The sequence below is a fragment of the Sceloporus occidentalis genome, unplaced genomic scaffold (genome assembly GCF_023333645.1).
Source record: "Sceloporus occidentalis isolate IW3139 unplaced genomic scaffold, rSceOcc1.0.p SCAF_9, whole genome shotgun sequence".
NCBI classification, from domain to species: domain Eukaryota; kingdom Metazoa; phylum Chordata; class Lepidosauria; order Squamata; family Phrynosomatidae; genus Sceloporus; species Sceloporus occidentalis.
This window is the reverse complement of record NW_028316989.1, coordinates 18,697,047-18,709,868: the sequence shown is the minus strand read 5'-3', so window position 1 is coordinate 18,709,868 and position 12,822 is coordinate 18,697,047. Positions and strand designations below refer to the sequence as shown.

Below are 12,822 nucleotides of genomic sequence, written 5' to 3'. Positions count from 1 at the left end.
TTGTGCTGGGGGACTTCAACATCCCCCTCGAGACCAGTTCTTCTTATCTCACTGGTGCAGCTCGCGAGTTCATGTTTGCCATGACTAACATGGGCCTATCCCAGATAGTCTCTGGGCCAACACACTGTGCAGGTCATAGCCTCGATGCTGTCTTTTGTATGGATCAGGAATATTTGTGGGCAGAAATGCTTTCCACCTCCGCTCTGTCATGGATGGATCACTTCCTGGTCAAGATTGGACTGAAGGCAACTATCCCCAATCTCCTCGGGAGTGGTGGGCCTATTAGAATGGTCTGCCCTCGAAGGCTGATGGAACCCAAAAGGTTCCAAGAAGTCCTAGAGGGTTCAGTGGAAGGCAACATCGGCGACTCTGTCAAAACCTTGGTAACCACCTGGGATAAAGATCTTTCCAAGGCTATCGACACAATTGCTCCCAAGAGTCCTTTCCAGCCCGTTCCGAATCGAAATCCTTGGTACACTGAAGATCTTAGAAGGATGAAGTGGGCTGGACAAAGACTAGAGTGCTGCTGGTAGAAGACTTGACATTTATCTGACAAAACATGTCATAGGACTTTTCTTAAAGCCTATCGAGTGGCAATAGCTGCAGCAAAGAAGTCCTTCTACTCTGCATCTATTGCGTCTGCAAAGTCCCATCCAGCTGAGCTATTCAAGGTAGTTAAGAAGTTGACTCAAACTCCTTCCACCTTGAATCCTCTTTTTCAACCTACGAGAGCCTGCTGTGACACTTTTAATGACCACTTTGCAGATAAAATCTCTCAGATAAGGGCCGACTTAGACGCCGGCATTAGTACAATGTCAACAAGAGAGGCATCTAGTGACTCCGTTAATGAAGTTATCTTGGATCAATTTCAGTCTTTGAATACTGATGACATAAGACAAGCTGCTTGGTAAGGTCAAAAAGACCACCTGCCCTCTCGATCCCTGTCCATCTTGGGTGGCCATCCAGGGAGGTGAGGCAACTTTGAAGTTGTTACAATCCATAATCAATGCCTCCCTCAAGGAAGGGTGTTTTCCATCGAGCCTGAAATTGGCAGTGGTGAAACCCATTCTAAAGAAACCTTCCCTTGATCCCCTGGACAAAAACAATTATCGGCCAGTATCTCTTCTTCCCTTTTTGGGTAAGGTGATCGAGAGGGCGGTTGCAAACCAGCTCCAAGCAGTCTTGGATGACACCAATTATCTCGATACATTTCAAACTGGCTTCAGATCGGGATACGGAGTGGAGACTGCCCTGGTCGCCTTGGTCGATGATCTCCGTCTGTGCATTGACAAGGGAAGTGTGGCCCTGTTGGTGCTCTTGGACATCTCAGCGGCCTTCGATACCATAGACCATGGTATCCTTCTGGAACGCCTGAGAGAGTTGGGAATTGTTGGCTCTGCTTTGCAGTGGCTACCTTCCTACCTGTCGGGCAGATTCCAGATGGTGATGCTGGGGGATGGCTGGTCCTCTATGAGAGAGCTGACATCTGGCATTCCTCAGGGCGCTATTCTGTCCCCCTTGCTGTTTAACATTTACATGAAGCCGCTGGGTGAGGTCATCTGGAGACATGGGATGGGGTGTTATCAGTACGCTGATGACACCCAAATTTATTTCTCTATGTCTCAGACTGCTTCAGTGACCAAGGAGGGCATCTCCCCCCTGAATGACTGCCTGAAGTCGGTAATGGATTGGATGAGGGAAAATAGACTTAAGCTGAATCGAAATAAAACAGAGGTACTCCTGATAGGTAACCCCAATCCGGGTATGGAGATAAGTTTGCCAGTTCTAGATGGGTTTACACTTCCCCTGAAAGACTGCATCTGCAGCTTGGAGGTGCTCCTGGATTCGTCGCTTCAACTGTCTTCTCAGATTGATGCAACAGCCAGGAGTACCTGCTATCAGCTTCGGCTGATATGGCAGTTGTGCCCCTACCTGGAGCAGCGGGACCTAGAAACGGTTGTACATGCTCTAGTAACCTCTCTCCTTGATTTCTGCAATGCACTCTACATGGGGCAACCTTTGTGCCACATCCGGAACCTCCAACTGATACAAAACATGGCAGCCAGACTGGTTGCTGGAAAATCCAAGTTCGACCATATTACACCTATTTTAATATCACTACATTGGCTGCCTATTAGCTTCCAGGCACAGTACAAGGTGTTGGTTATCACCTATAAAGCCCTACATGGCCTGGGTCCAGTCTACTTGAAAGAACGCCTCCTCCCATACAATCCTTCCCATACACTCCAATCCTCCGGGAAAAACCTCTTACAATGTAGAAAGACCAGGCTGGTGGTGAAATTCCCGGAGTTCCTTCTCTGTCACCATTCCAAAAGCTTGGAATGACCTGCCAGAAGAGATTTGCCAATTATCCTCACTCAAGGCTTTTAAAAAGGAGACAAAAACCTTTCTCTTTCGGCAGGCCTTCCCCGATTGATAATGTCCAGACCCAATTGAATCCCCTTTTATTGTTTTTCTTATGTGTGATTTGTTTTTAACTTTGATGCATTGTTTGTACTTTTTAAATTTTTACTGTTTAATTTTATAGTTGGGAGGGAGGGTTGGGTCGGGGTTTTGTGGGGCTTGTTGTTTTTATTGTTGTATACTGTATTTGTTTTGTTGTTACCTGCCTCGATCCTCAATCGGAAGAGGTGGGATATAAATAAATATTTATTATTATTATTATTATTATTATTATTATTATTTTCCCTGCCCCCACCTCTGCGACATGACACAGGAAATTCCCTGGTCCCTGCTCTCAGCTTTTATCCTTGAAATCTAACAGAGTGGGATGCTGCTGGCCTGGTAACCCTAACCATCCACCTCATTGTCAACCTAAACGTCCACACAAGAGCATGGGGCACCAGCATGGGATTCAGCACAAGTGAACACTTGAACTATGTGATTCAACATTTACTGAGGCAACACCCCCACAACTATAAAGGTAACTAAAAGTTCCCATTGCATCACAAAAGGATTCAAGTTATGTCTCACTGAGCTTCAATTGTAATGTAAATTAATTATACTTTAATTACTGTAGAAAATAATTAATTGCCCATTTCTGGCAGACTAGGCATTGGAGAGCTGGTACGGATGGTCACAATTTTTCCCACTCTAGGGAGATACATTGAATTCCCATTTCGATCACATCAACAATTTTTAAATGTGCTTCTATACGTTATATATTGACAAATACAAAATTTCAGGAAATGTTTGTTTCTTTGACAATCTGTACCATTCACTGTATGTTCAGGATCTTTCAGGACACTCCTTCTCACAATAAATGCTGATTTATTTCCCCTTCTTTTGTGTGCCATTTTCTCTTTTGTAAAAAGAAGGATAATACTAGTGTAGCCCCATCCAGAGAAGCTCTTAGATTTATGGCTGAAAAGCTTCCTATAAGAGCTGAGGGATATGATTAGTATTTCAGTTTTCTTTTCATTTTATTAATAGACTTGTTTCCTTTTAAGGCACTTCCATTAAAACTAAATGGAATGCAAACGAAAGAAAGCAGAGGAAGCAAGTAGCAACAGATTTCGTTGGTTAACAATCTCATTTCAACGCCAAACAGCCCTTAGAGAATTCCATCAACTTCGTGTAATATTAATCAAGGATAAGCTAATACAGGATGCTTGTTGGGCCAAAAGGGAAAAAAAAACACGCATACACACATTCACTCCATAATTTCTTGTTTGTTCAAAAAGCCACATGGCAACATTGAATGTGAAAATGATGCCGCCAAATTCAATAACAATAATTTATCTCTTTCTTCAGCAGCTTTAAACCCAATTCACCTGACAGTCTAATTAATACTTTTCACACCAGAAACTTGGCACGCGCTGGCCCTGCCACACTTCCCATGAACACTTGGGCGGATTTTGAAACAAATAAAGAACTGCTCTGATTGTGTTCAGGATAATGCAGAGAGTAAAGTTCCTGCAAGGGATGATAATGTCACATACAATCAACAGGTTTTTCAAATGCCTGCTTGACATCGGTGCAACTGAAGTAGCCCTTTGAAGACCGGCTACCTTTTAATCAGACAAGGATCACCAATGCACCATTTCATTTATTTATTCTGGGGAGGGGAATCTTAAAAATCAAAGAGATAAAAAAGTACTAAGCATCGAACTTCTAATTACACCTCACAGACGGCACTGTGATCGCTGCCACAATAGCTTTGTGTTCTGACTTTTCCTCCAGCCAGAATTTGTACTGAATCTGCAGAGGTATTTGTTCTGCAGCTATTTCAGTGTGGGTGCCATTTACCATAGAGAACAATGGCTCCCATTTGTTTCAGACCAAACTATTCTTCAGGAATACTAGGGACTCATTGTCACCCTACCAGCTCATATAATCATAGAAAGTAGAGTTGGAAGAGACAAGGGCCATCCAGTCCAACCCCCTGCCATGCAGGAAATCTCAATCAAAGCATCCCCGACAGATGGCCATCCAGTCGCTGCTTAAAGACTTCCAAGGAGGGAGACTCCACTACACTCCAAGGGAGTTTGTTCCACTGTCAAACAGCCCTTACTGTCATGAAGTTCCTCCTAATGTTGAGGTGGAATCGCTTTTCCGGGAGCTTGCATCCATTGTTCCGGGTCCTGTTCTCTGGAGCAGCAGAAAACAAGCTTGCTCCCTCCTCAATATGACATCTCTTCAAATATTTAAACAGGGTTATCATATCACCTCTTAACCTTCTCTTCTCCTCTCATGCTCCTTCTGCCAAATTAGGGTTGCCAGCTTTCCCCCCCTGAAAAGCACCTCATCTTTACCTGGCACTTTTATCCTCAAAGGCTCCTCACCTTTATATGGCAAGCAAGTAAAAGATGGTAAGGTTCTCACCATTCTGTGAATAATTGTACCTGTTGAATTTGACCAGTATAGATGGTCAAGATTTTATTTGATTTTAATAAAAATGTGCTAAAATTTGCATATTTCTTCATAAAAGGAATAGAAAGAACGGGTGCTTTCCTTTAAAACAATGATTGTGGGAGAAACCAACTCATTCTGTCCCAAGATGAAGAAGGAAAATTCGATTCTTAAAGAGGTACTAAGAGGTTCAGCACACTAAATATAAAATGTGTAGGTGGATCCCTGAGACAATAATAATAACTGACTGCACAAAACTGATGGCAGCTCATTCCTGTGTTAATATAGATGCATGTATAGTTTCTAGTAATAAATGCATGTATAGTTTGCAAAGCAGCTGAGGATCTCAGAAAACACAAGTAATAGCAGATTTCTACAAAATTAAAAAACCCAGCAACATTACTATTGATGAGTTGTCTCTTGCAGAAATATGTTGTACTCCAAGGAGAACTTCTGAGTCGATTTTGCTCTGACTGACAGCTTTTTTCTAAGCTGTCACCCAAGCCTTTTGTGTGAACAACAGCCCTTTAGTCATTACATCCCAATTATTTACTGAATGCAAAGTTGAAGCACACGAATGACACAAAGGCTGACTCATCCTGCCATCACACTTTCCCACATAGGTTTTTTTTTGTTGCTGTTTATTTGTAGCTGTCCCCCCCCCCTTCAGAAACCTGTGGTGATGGGAGTTCACAGTTATAATGCAGGAACTAAATTTAGCAGAGACCATTAGCATCCCACAAAGCAGAAGGGATTCAATGAGTACTGTAAAGCACAGATATGCACCCTTGCATTCCCACTAGCAGGTTGTGGTTGGTGCCACTGTGTCTGGTTTCTTTATATTAAAAAATGTTTCCAAACTATTTATTTATTGTTATTTGTTTCATTTCATTTGTATGCTGCCTTTCTTCCCAGACTGGGACCCAAGGTGGCTCCCAAAGAAAGTCAAAAAACCTAAACAATAAATATTTTAAAACCCTAAACAATAAATATTTAAAAACAATTGAACACCCACACATTGAACAGTATAAAATCATTTAAAAGACATAGATTGTATAACCTTTAAAAAGATAAATAAAACATCCATCCCATACATACCCTTTCAAAGCCTACTTAAACAAAAAAGGCCTTTGCCTGCCATTAAAAGGAAAGCAGGGACAGGGCCAGCTTAGCCTCCCATGGAAGAGAATTCCAGAGGATAGGAGCAGCCACCGAGAAGGCTCTCTGTCATATTCTCACCAAGCAAACCTGTGATGGTGACAGGACCAAGAGAAAGCCTTCCCCTGTAGATCTTAGATCTTTGGCAGGAGATACAGTCTTTCAAATGGAGTGCAAAAGTCCCACGACTATTTGAGAAGAGCTCTGCTGGATGACACTGTGCAGATGCAATAGTGTCAGAGAAGTATAATGTCTTCACTGCTACCATCTCCAAATCATAGGCCTTCCAGTGAGCTCTAGCTCAAGTTGAGTCAGATGTGCTCTGAGTCTTCTATCATCATCTCTCTCTTCTCCAACTAGTTTATTTAATCACCATCTCCTCCCTAGTGAACCAGAGGACTTGCCTGGCTTTGATACATGGAGCCAATCTTGTCCTGGCTATTCCCTTATTCCAGTGATCAACCAAGGCTTCAAGAGGATCACCTACCAAGTCAACTGGAATCTCCCCAGAATCATCAGGGATCTATCTGGACCATCTTGATCAGCACCATCTTTGCAGAGGCTCTGAGTCCCAGCAAGTCTAAATCTCACCAGGTAGTGATGAGTCCATGAGGACAGAATTACACAAAGTTCCTATACAACCAGATCACCATAATCCTGGCCAGAAAAGAAAACCAGGTCCAGAGTGTATCCTGCAGCATGGGTAGCACCAGACACTTCTTGGGACAGACCCATGATTGTCATGGTGGACATGCAGTCCTGAGCAGCTCCTGACAGAGCAATGTCCACATGAATGTTGATGTTCCCCAGTATCACAAACCAAGGAGACTCCAACTCCATCACTGAGACAAACTCAACAAATCCAGGAAGGGAACCTGTTGAGCAGAAGTTTGGGTGAATTTCTTTTGATGCCCTAATAATGCAGGGGAGTGGAGAGATGCATGGGTAGCTGGAAAAAAAGTATTGAAAGAGAGTTTCATGACTCGGATGAAACTATCTAATTGTTTACTGCACTATACTGTTATAGTACTATTATACTACTTCTACTGCTGTGGCTACCTCTGTGGAATCTAGGCATTTGCAGTTTAGGGAGGAGCATTTAGAATTCTCAGCCAGAGAGCTCTTAAGCCTCACTAAACTACAAATCCCAGAATGCCACAGGAGACAGCCAAAGTAGTAAAAGTGAAAAAATAGCACTATAACAGTGTAGTGTCATATTATCCAAAATGTCAGGTATTTTGAATAATGATCAGACATAGTGCACATGTTACTGATTCATAATGTGCAACTTTACCATTCAGTAGTGCCCATCCAATCTACTCATTGAAGTAACTGTCACAGACACATACAGACACAATTTGTTTAAATGCATGGATAAATTAGGCATATACCCCATATTCTTCTACACACTTCTTATCTCAACATTTGTTTTTCTTCTGTCTCACAGTTAAGATAGGTCAACCAAAGGGCTTGGAATGCATTTCAGGAAAGGTATTGCAAAACCTTTTGTTTGGCTGATTGGTGGTCACAGAAGTTAAGACTTGAGAAGAGAATGAATTTTATGGGCCATAGAATTCAACAAGCTTTGAGGGGGGGGGGGGGGGAGAATTGCACATTTGCTTCTTTCCTCCTGACTGGCCCTGGGATTGCTCAGAGAGGCAGAGAAGGGCAATGTTTTAGATGGAATACGGCAGTGTAGGGTTGCTGCTTTTTTAAATGTCTGAACCTAAGTTGGCTTTGGACTGGACAAGAACAGAGTGCGGCTCCCTAGGAACTCAGAGGAAACAAGTCATTCAGTCATTCAGTCACTGTGAGAAAGTTTTCAAAAGTCACACTGTTTTCAAAGGGTATTTGCAATTTGGCATTTGTTCTGTGTAAAAATCAGACATGGTTAATTTGCACATAAAATAAAAGTTTCTGTGCAGGAAACAGTTTCTCTGCATAGAAAAGCTAAAAGCACCAGTAAAACTGTGTTTCCATATGCTATATGCTACTGTATTTATTTACACGACCTTTAAAATATAAAAGTTGGAACTCAGCATTGGGTTAAGACCCATCAAAGTGTACCTCTTAAGAGACGCAAGACAAACCACAATCAGATAACAATAATCCATACCAAAAAAGGTCATACAGAATGTTGCTGCAAAACAGAAAGAGAAGGAACTTGGTGGAGCCAACTCTGAAAGACCCTATGCCTTCTATTTACCAATCTGAATTTAACTAATAGAGATCGAAGAGCAGAGTCTCCCATCCAAATAATGAATGTATAGAATCTCAGAGTGCATTTAGTGTGTATTTTTTTAAAAAAAGAATAATACATAAATAGTAGCCATTTGGGTGTTTGTGTATGCGCAAGTGGTGTATGTATGTGCAGCAAATGTGCATACCCACACATCATGGAAGAGCCTCCTATTCACTGGATGTATAACTAGAATTTCATTATCTTGGTGAACTTTCAGTTTCTTTAGAATCTAACTACTTTCCTCGGGACACTCTGACTCCTTCTATTCTCTCAGACTGCCTCCTGCCCACTTGTACCTTTATCTTCTCAGTGGTTCCTCATGTCTGATAAATGAATTGTCAACTATTCTTCTTATAATTTGCCGCCTCTGACATGCAGCTGTGCCCTTCATCTGGTGCAGCTGTCACTGGCAGGAATCTCAACTGCGACCCCTAACAAAGGTTGGACCAAGACCATCTCTATCAACTGCTCTTCTTCTACCGCCTCCATTTCTACACATATATTGGTAGATAGATGGATAACGATAAGCTATTTATATCCCTGGGAGGATCTCAAACCATTTCTCCTCTTGCTGAAGGTGGAACGATGGAGCTGTCAGAGATGTCATCACCCAGGAACTAATTAGGGGACTCCACACAAAGTCAGGAAGAGGAACAAGAAATACATATATAACTATTGGAGTTAAACCGTGCAAGGAAAGTGAAGGTACCTATATAAAGAACCAGGTGGGTGAGAGAGCAAACTAGGTAGTGACAATTCAGATCTGTTGTCTTTATTTCCTTTGCAAATTAGGGATGGGGGAGATAGTTGGATGGCCAACAGAGACAACAATCATAGGGATAAGCCTGCCATTTGGCAACTCTTCTTTTTCCTTAAAATTTCCTTATAATTACTTGAATTGCAGTCAAGTGACAAAGCCCCAGATGACAACTATACCCCACTGAACCAAGCTTGTTCTGTCTTAGTCACAACAGGAGCTAACAAAACAGTATGGGAAAAGGTGCATGGCAGGCTAGTGAATGCACCGCCAAGGATATATCCAAGTCATCAACTTGCTTCAAGGGAAGCTGGAAGTGAACTAGGTCATTCAGAGTCTTGGCATCCAATCTATGTCCTCTATACTTTGGCCCCTTTGATAGAAAAACAGCAAAAACTGATAGGCATTTTTCATTTGCTCAACAGTCTCCTGCTTGGTTCATTCTCAGAACAATCAGAATGGAAAGGTCACATGGAGAGAGGTATTTATCTTCTTGGGCTCAGAGTTAAGAGGATGTGGGTTTTAGGCTCTGTTTTTGTGAGTACCCCTCTGAAAGCTTTGGCCTAATCTGAAGCATGATCTACATGTTTAGTCTCAGCAGCAAGTACCTTCATTTTTGATAGCTCCTCATCATCTGAATTTGACCTTGAGGCCAGGGCTGCGGAGAGGGATGTGGAAATCTTTCTCACTTTTGTTGTGCTGCTCCAAATCTCACGTGAATTTTCTTCTCATCTTTGTTTCACACTAGGTTCCAGGCACTTGCGTTCTCTTCTCACATGCAAATCAGCACATATTCTGCTACAACTTTGTTCCTAATGTATTCCCTGCCTTACTCCTCCTCCCCCACTGACTAAAGGCTATTTGTGCATATTGTTCAAAGATGGGAATTTTAAGTTGTGTGCATTTATTTACATATAATTTGAAAAGGAATGGCTAAGGGAATTATCTGTGCATTCAAGAAACAGCCAGATTGACAGAGCAGAGAAGAAGGGGATCTGTGCCTGCTACTACCTCTGCCTCTTCTTCTTCCTCCTTCTTCTCCCTCTTTTAGGGGCTGGTGGACAGTCCAGTTCAGGAGACCTATGTGAAGCAGCAGCAACCCAGAATAGTAAAAACCCTTTTCGGGTGGCACAAGGAGCACTGAATTTGCTACTCTCCAGTGCCCTGAATCCATAGGCAACTATCAGACTCACCCTCATAGCAGAACCAACTCTGGGAGAACAGTTTGTTGCAGAAAATTCCAGTCTTAAGCCACAGAGTCCCTATTTCCAACTGCATTAGTCAATGCTTTCAAGATATTTTCTCCCACATAGCATCAGGGAATGAATTGCTTGTACTAAAACAACTGGTCTTGGAGTCCTTTTATACCATCAGAAGAATAAAATGAAGGGGCTGCAAATAAAATACTGTTAGTCTACTCCCCGCTACGCCTGATGCACCCGACTCTTTGTTTTCGACTGTGGCGTTATTGAAGTTCCCATCAATAATAATGCAGCAAAGAAGTCAAAGCCATGATAACAGCAATAAGTGTTGTTGGTCTATCATGACCAGTATTCTATTAGTGTTTTTCATTGGGGGGAAATAACAATACATCAGTGGAAAAATACATAGAAGCAGGGAAGGCATTAATTGTCACTTACTGTGAGTGGTCTGGACTCAGCAACTCACAATACACAGCCCCAAACTTTGTGTTTCCTTTTCTTTTCTTGCTCTCTTTTTACTCAGTTTTAAAAGGAAGTAAGCGTTTGTCTCTGGGAGCTGCTATAACAACTGCATCATTATTTCTGGAAGAGGCTCAAGTCAGATTTTCCATTTGAAAACTGTCATTTTGCAAATGTTTAATTATTTCTCAAATACAAAGGATGGCCATGGATCTGCCATCAGTCTTGTTAGGGGCCATCAAATTCAAGCTGGTTGAGTCCATCAAAAATGTTATTAGGTCTGGGATAGGAATGCCTTTTATTATTAGCATATATATTTAAAAAGCCATGCTCCCTACTCACTACGGAGACATTATTTAGGCAGAGGGGAAAGGCAGGCTTTACAACTCCTTGTATCTTCACTTAGTAGCTTCTCAGGCATCTGGACTCCCCTGTTCTCCTGAAGGGTGCCCTTTTCTTGCACAAAACTCAGAATAATGTTTCCAAGTTGTAGAAAACAGTCAATGATTTCAACCGTCCCTCAAAACACCACTTTTCAAGTTTCAGGCACAGCATTGTCGAAGATGTTTGTTTGACTTTTAAAAGCTTCCTGTCACTTTAATCTGCTCTGAGAATTTCTCTTAGCCCCCGCACAGAGAAGCATAAGCTTTCTTTGAACTTTTCTGTAAGGTCTACTTATGGTTCAGTAAAAGGCCAACGAACAGGAAAAAGAACACAGCAATAAATGGATCATTCTCATAACAAAGGGTTATAAAATGTGAAACCTATCATGGAGCCATACTGGGAATGCCAGAGCACATTTGCTTCTTCATGAATGATTTGGTGTAAGGAATGAGCAATGGAATAGTTAAATGGAGGTGAACTATAGGGTGCAGCAGCTTTAGGGGCAAAAGGTAACTTCAGAGAGGATTTTCAGGGGGGGCAGCAATGGAAGGGAAAATGTTCACCTCCTTCCTCCTTGTCACAGTCCTGATCTCTTAGCCTGCAGCTGGAATTTAGAGAAAGATCGAGAGATGAGAAGAACAGAAAGAGGATTCCAGTTGCGGGGCTGAGCCGTACAACCCCATGCCATGTTCCAGCATATGAAACAAATAGGTGTTAGAGGAAAAAAATTAAGAGCTTTAACCAAGTGTTGCTAGCTGACAGCAAAGATTATCTCATTTGATAAAATCAATTTTGGTGACAGCGCAATCTAAGAGTGTAGTCAGAGTTGATTTTATCAAGATAATGGATTAAGTACATCTGACAAGCAGAGTTTGGTCAACAAAAGATTGTTGTCAAATTTCTCAACCAGGCAAGCAGCTCCTTGAGCCATCATTAGGCCTAGCAGTTTGGTTGTGGTTTCATTTCAGAAGGTATGGGCTGTTGTTGTTTTCCCCCTGTTCTTTCAAAAGATATATCTAGACTGTCCTTGACTCCCCTTGGAAGAATATAGTAAACATCCATTTACATTCATTTCCACGGAATGCATTATTTCAGGAAGCAATGAATTCCTATTTCTTGAGAGATTATGGGTGCATCTATGCTCTCAGTTTCTGCTAAAAAGCCAGGCATGTAACATCTGAGCCAAAAATTGCTGGAAGACTACACCTTTCTACCTTCTTTGTCTCACAAATCTCCTAAGATCATTCTAAAGTTCAGACCTTATCATTGCCCTGTTCCCACCTGTTTGATCCAGGCTCAAGTAAATGAAGTTCAACACAGTTACCCCAGAATAGGTGCAAGAGGTGGCCAGAGGGATCTCCTCTTCCTATATTTCTACTGTGACTGGTCAGAAGTGCGCTGGGATTTTGTTTCTGCTTCCCAGCTTTACTTTCTCCCTCGAGGGACTGTTCTTCCTCCTCTCCTCCACTTGCTTTTCTTCTCTTCTAGTCTGCTCATATATCACCTGCTTTCTTGCACCTGCTTTCTGACCTATTCTATTATCTTTAAGGCTTTGGTTTTCCTCTAGAGATGTTATTCATCACTATTTTCTGTTCTTCAATGAAGCAATGATTATTGTATCAATTTTAGCAATTCCTCTTTAGCAAAACAACTTTCGTCTTCCCACTAAATTCTTAAACCTAGCTTTCTAAGCCTTTTCACAACTCAGTACTTATCTAACCATTAAAAACTTACATGTGGTTGTGTTT

At 41.9% G+C, this 12,822-nt stretch overlaps 1 protein-coding gene across 3 annotated transcripts in view; it reads right to left on the bottom strand.

Annotated features, from left to right (window-relative positions):
• The window catches only part of OPCML (opioid binding protein/cell adhesion molecule like), an 842,793-nt gene that overhangs the window by 152,303 nt on the left and 677,668 nt on the right, over positions 1 to 12,822 (bottom strand). The gene's annotated exons all lie outside the window — the stretch shown is intronic.